Raw genomic sequence first — 6,613 nt, forward strand, 5'->3', positions numbered from 1 at the left:
AGGCATCTCTCCTGCTGCAATGGTGAGGTAGGTCCTCCATTGAGGCTCAGGTCCAATATATTTATTTGAAGCCTTATAAAACTGAGTTTCTTTTTCATGTTATAAAAGAGAAGTCCTCTCTCAGGAATCCTTTTATTATCTGATCAGATTTGAAAACTCATATTTGGGGGAGAAACTTCCTTTTTAATTACGTCATGTTTTGGCCCTTTTTCTGTTCTTGTTGCTTTTCATTGTGAGTCGCTAGGATAAAATATAAGACGAAAAAGGATTTGTGTAAGTTCAGTAAGTGCATCCCCCAAGGCTGACAAGTCCAGAAGATCTCATCAGACCAGTGTCCTTATAGAAAAAATTTTGCCTTGGACCAACCTTCAACCTAATGAGAACATTCCTCAGTCTTGCCTTTGTTTCTTTTATAGCTACTTAATTTAGTGTTTTTTACTTGGAGCTGTTGATTTTTCTAGACTGCCAGACTTGCAGATTGACCAGATTCTTACCTAGTGTTGGAGTTGTCATGGTTTGTTTTTGTTTCTTTTGTTTTGTTTTGTTTATTTGTTTTTTTGACACTCTGGGCCAAACGTGCCTTTACTCATGGCCTAATTTCACCAATTACTGTGGTCACATTGGGGAAATTTTTACATAAACAATATGAATTATTTGAGTGATAAACAAGAAAACATGAGGAAAAAAACTTTGGGAGGAGATTCGCTGGTTTGTCTGTCCAAATGAGATCACTTTTTTTAACATAAGCGATTTCTGCCACCCCCCTAACCTTCCCCACAAGGTTTTCTACTTAGATGATTACTAAGTACCATTTTTTTTTTTTTACTTTTAATTTAAGTTCAGGGGTATATGTGTAGGTTTGTTACATAGGTAAGCTTCTGTTTTGGGGGTTTGTTGTACAGATTATTTAGTCACCCAGGGATTAAGCCTAGTACTCATTAGTTATCTTTCATAATCCTCTCCTTCCCACCCTCCATTTTCCAGCAGGCCCCAGTGTATGTTGTTCCCCTCTATGTGTCCACGTGTTCTCATTGTTTAGCTCCCACTTATTAGTGAGAACATATGGTAATTGGTTTCCTTTTCCTGCATTAGTTTACTAAAGATAGTGGCCTCTACTCCATCCATGTTCCTGCAAAGGACATAATCTCACACTTTTTATGGTTGTATAGTATTCCATGGTGTATATGTACCACATTTTCTTCATCCAGTATACTACTGATGGGCACTTAGGTTGATTCCGTGTCTTTGCTATTGTGAATAGTAGTACTTCAGTGAACATATGTGTGTGTGTGCCATCATAATAGAATGATTTCTGTTCCTTTGGGTATACACCCATAATGGGATTGCTGGGTCCAAAGGTAGTTCTGTTTTCAGGTTTTTGAGGAATCACTACACTGGCTTCCACAATGGTTGAAGTAATTTACACTCCCACCAACAGCGTATAAATGTTCCTTTTTCTCTGCGAACTTGCCAGCATCTGTTATTATTATTTTACTTTTTTATAGTAGCCATTCTGGCTGGTGTGAGATGGTATCTCATTGTGGTTTTGATTTGCATTTCTCTGATGATCAGTGATGTTGAGATTTTTTTCATACGCTTGTTGGCCACATGTATGTCTGCTTTCGAAAAGTGTCTTTTCATGTTTTTTGCCCACTCTTTAATGGGCTCGTTTTATTCTTGTAAATTTGTTTAAATTCTGTAAACAAATTTATAATAGATGCTGGATATTAGATCTTTATCAGATATATAGTTTGCAAAATTTTTCTACCATTCTGTAGGTTATTGGTTCACTCTATAGGTAGGTTTTCTTTTTCTCCACAGAAGCTCTTTAGTTTGATTAGGTCCCACTTGTCATGTTTTGTTGTTGTTGTTGTTGTTGTTAGCTCTGATTCAGATCAGAGCTTGTTTTTGCCCTGTTCAGGGATTTAATTTCTTCCGGGTTTATTCTTGGGCGGATACATTGGTCCAGGAATTTTTCAACTTCTTCTAGATTTTCTAGTTTATATCTATAGAGGTGCTCATAATATTCTCTGATGGTTGTTTCTATTTCTGGGAGTCAATGGTAGTAACCTCCTAGTGGTTTCTGATTTTTGCCTTTGTTACAATTGCTTTTAGTGGCTTTGTGGTGAAATATTTGCCTGTTCCCATGTACAGAATGGTATTGTCTAGGTTGTCATCCGGGTTTTTGATAGTTTTGGGTTTTACATTAAGTCTTTAATCCATCTTGAGTTAACTTTTGTATATGGTGTGAGAAAGTGGGGTCCAGTTTTAATCTTTTGCATATGGCTAGCCAGTTCTCCTAACAGAATTTATTTAATAGGGAATCCTTTCTCCATTATTTGTTTTTGTCAAATTTGTTGAAGAACAGATAGTTGCAGGTGTGTGGCTTTATTTCTGCAGTCTCTATTCTGTTTCATTGGTCTCTGTGTCTGTTTTGTACCAGTATTATGCTGTTTTGGTTACTATAGCCCTGTATAGTTTGAAGTTAGGTAGTGTAATGCCTCCAGCTTTTTTCTTTTTGCTTAGGATTGCCTTTGGTTATTTGGGCTGTTTTTTGGTTCCATATGAATTTTAAAATAGGTTTTCTATTTCTATGAACAATATTGATGATAGTTTAAATGAAATAGTATTGAATCTATAAGTTTCTTTGGGTGGTAGGGCCATTTTAATTATATTGATTCTTTCTATTTAAGAGCATAGAATGTTTTTCTATTTGTTTGTGTCATCTCTGAATTCTTTGAGTAGTGTTTTATAGTTCTCCTTGTAGAGATCTTTCACCTCCCTGGTTAGCTTATAGTCCTATGTATTTTAAATTTTTGTGTGGCAATTATGAATGGGATTGTATTCCTGATTTGGCTCTCCACTTGACTGTTGGTGTATGGAAATGTCAGTGATTTCTGCACATTGATTTTGTGTGCTGAGACTTTACTGAAGTTGTTTATCAGCTTAAGGAGTTTTTGGGTTCTGACTGGGATTTTCTAGATATAGGATCATGTCATTTGCAAACAGGGATAGTTTGGCTTCTTGTCTTCCTATTTGGATGCCTTTTATATCTTTCTCTTGCTTTATTGCCCTGGCTGGGACTTCCGATATTATGTTGAATAAGAGTGGTGGTGATAAAGGGAATTCTTGTCTTGTGTTGGTTTTCAAGGGGAATCCTTCCAGCTTTTGGTCATTCAGAATGATGTTAGCTGTGGGTTTGTTATAGATGGCTCTTGTTATTTTGAGGTATGTTCCCTTATTATCTAGTTTATTGAGAGTTTTCAACATAATGGGGTTTTGAATTTTATCAAAAGCCTTTTCTGTATGTATTGAGATAATCATGTGTTTTTTGTTTTTAGTTCTGTTTATGTGATGAATCACATTTATTGATTTGATATGTTGAAGCACCCTTTTATAACAAGGATAAAGCCTACTTGATCATGGTGAATAAGGTTTCTGATGGGCTGCTAAATTTGGTTTGCCATTATTTTCTTGAGAATTTTTGCATCGATGTTCATTGATGATATTGGCCCAAATATTTCTTTTTTTGTTGTGTGTCTGCCAAGTTTTGATATCAGGATGATGCTGGACTTATGAAATGAATTGGGGAGGAGTCCCTTCTCCTCATTTTTTTGGGATAGTTTCAGCAGGAATGGTACCAGCTCTTCTTGGTATATCTGGTAGAATTCAACTGTGAATTTTTCTGGTCTTAGACTTATTTTCATTGGTAGGCTACTTATTACTGCCTCAATTTCAGAGCTCATTTTTTGCCTTTTTAGGGATTCAATTTCTTCCTGGTCCAGTCTTGGATGTATCCTTCCTGGATGTGTGGTCCAGGAATTTATCAATTTATTCTAGATTTTCCAGTTTACATGCATAGACCTATTCATGATATTTCTGATGGTTGTATTTTGGTGGGGTCAGTGGCAATATCCTCCTTGTCATTTATGATTGCATTTATTTGGATCTTCTTTCTTTTCTTGTTTATTAATCTAGCCAGTGGTCTATCTTATTAATTTTTTCAAAAAACCAGCTCCTAGATTTGTTGATCTTTTAAATTGTGTTTCATTTCTCAGTCTTCTTTAGTTCAGCTCTGATTTTGTTTATTTCTCGTCTTCCTGCTAGCTTTGGGATTTGTTTGCTCTGGGTTCTCTAGTTCTTTTAGTTGTGATATTATGTTGTTAACTTGCTATCTTTCTAAGTTTTTGACGTGGGCATTGAGTGCTATGAATTTCCCTCTTAATACTGCCTCAGCTATGTCCCAGAGATTTTAGTGTGTTGTATTTTTGTTCTCATTAGTATTAAAGAACTTCTTGGTTTCTGCCGTAATTTCATTATTTACCTAAAAGTCATTCAGAAAAAAGTTATTCGATTTCCATGTAATTATATGGTTTTCAGTGAATTTTTTTTTCCACGTAACTCTTTTAATAAATAAAGCACATCCATAGCTTAGATTCTGAATCACATTTACAGAAGAGGGAAAACGTCGAGACCTAAACAGGGAACAGTGAAGGACTACCGGAAGAAGTGGTGTGCCACATGTGCCTTAAGCCTCAAGAGTGGGGAATGCAGGGCCGAGATCGCCAAACACGTCACCTCTACGCCAGACGGAGAACGGAGACCCAGGAAGCCCATGCAACCACCACCCAGCCCTCCCCTAGTGCGCTGAACCAACCGGATGCTGTGTTCCTTTCAGATGAACTGGAGGTGGGTCTTGATCATATTACATGAAGCTTTCCGCCATTGTGAACAATTAGGCAAGGCATTAGTGACAGACAGAGGGGCATGACTGATAAATACCGAGCAGCACTGGGGCAGTAAAGAAGCTACAGAGACATTGTGTTTCTTCAAACATCAGAAGCTTCCACGTCACAGCAGGAGAGCCGAGGATGAGCTCCAACTCCGGAGGCTTAGTCCAAAAACTTCCTGTTGGCATTCGCCCCAAACAAGGTTCCCCGGACTTCTGGCATCATCTGCTGGGCTATGAGGTCCAGCTGGCTTTCCAGGGTCTTGGAAACCTTTATTTTACGATCCCCATTATAGATCTCAACTCCACCAGCTATGTCCTCAGGCAGGTAGGACTCCTGGTCAGTTTGGACATCAGCATCGTTTTTGGTGGCAATTTTGTACATTGGGATTGCCTTTTGCACCGCAGCCTTTACCAGAGGGAAATCTTGTTTCCTTCATCGAACAATCGTTTGGGTCTCCAGCAACTGGTACAAACTCTGGAGAACCAGTCCATCCAGCAGCACCTGGTACCTGGTTGTATCTTTTACCACCTTGCTGAGCCTCTGTTTCACTTCATTTAGTAGGTCTGTGATAAGGTCATCTCTTGCTCTGAGGACTTTGAGCCTTGCTTGATTCATCAAATTGGACATCTGAATTTTCTTCTGCTGTTCAATCTGTTTCTCTTTCTTCTCATAATACTCCATAATCCTTAGTCTTTGGATTTGCACAAGCCGACCTTTCTCTATGTTGAACTCTTCCTCTGCCTTTGCATCTATTTCTTCTGCTTTCTCATTGGCTTCTTGTTCAATGAAAGCCATCATATGCTTAATCTGCTTTTGCACATCTCTGAGAGCCATGGTGAGAGCAATGCTAGGCCAGTGAGCAGCAGGCTCGAGTTGAGGTTTGAAGGGTGAGGTGAGTGGAATGGCACAGAAGCCCTTGCACAGAGCTCAGGTTCCTTTATTTCATAACCGTGCTCTTCAGTGAATTTTTTTAGTCTTGATTTCTAATTTGATTGCACTGTGGTCCAAGAGATTGTTACAAGTGCATTTCTTTTTTATTTGCTGAAGAGTGTTTTACTTCTGATTATGTGATTGATTTTAGAGTATGTGCCATGTAGTGATAGGAAGAATGTATATTCTCTTGTTTTGGGTTGGAGAGTCCTGTAGATGCCTTTCATGTCCACTTGATTCAGTGGTGATTTCAGGTCCTGAATATCTTTGTTAATTTTCTATCTCAATGATCTGTCAAATATTGTCAGTTAGGTGTTAAAGTCTCCCACTACTATTGTGTGGGAGTCTAAGTCTCTTTGAAGGTCTCCATGAATTTGCTTTGTGAATCTGGGTGCTCCTGTTTGGGTGCATATATATTTAGGATAGTAAGATCCTATTTCATTGAACCCTTTACCATTATGTAATGCCTCCCCACTTTTTTTTAATCTTTGTTGGCATAATATTTTCTTTGTTTGAAACTAGGATTGTAACCTTTGCTTTTTTCTGTTTTCCATTTACTTGGTAGATTTTTCTTCACCTCTTTATTTTGAGCCTATTTGTGTCACTGCATCTAAGAGGAGTCTCTTGAAGACAACATACCAATGGTCTTGGCTCTTTATCCAGCTTGCCATGCTGTTTCTTTTAATTGGGGCATTTAGTCCATTCACATTCAAGGTTAGTATTGACATGTGTGGATTTGATCCTGATATCATGATGTTAGCTGGTTATTTTGCAGACTTGTTATTTGATTGCTTTGTAGTGTCTCTGGTCTGTTAAGTACCAATTTTTTAACCATAAGGTTTGATGAAATGGTTGAAGGCTCTAGTTATTGTTTAAATCAGCTTTAATGCTTTTTCTTGATTGTATATGTGTAAAAATAGGTTTCCTATCATTTAACCCTTGTCTTCTCC

General features: G+C 37.8%; 1 pseudogene; it reads right to left on the reverse strand.

Annotated features, from left to right (window-relative positions):
- Positions 1–4,384: 4,384 nt before the first annotated feature.
- LOC100409634 (V-type proton ATPase subunit E 1 pseudogene) lies at positions 4,385–5,582 on the reverse strand (annotated as a pseudogene).
- Between the last annotated feature and the right edge of the window lie 1,031 nt (positions 5,583–6,613).

This window comes from Callithrix jacchus, chromosome 11 (genome assembly GCF_049354715.1).
Source record: "Callithrix jacchus isolate 240 chromosome 11, calJac240_pri, whole genome shotgun sequence".
Lineage (NCBI taxonomy): Eukaryota > Metazoa > Chordata > Mammalia > Primates > Cebidae > Callithrix > Callithrix jacchus.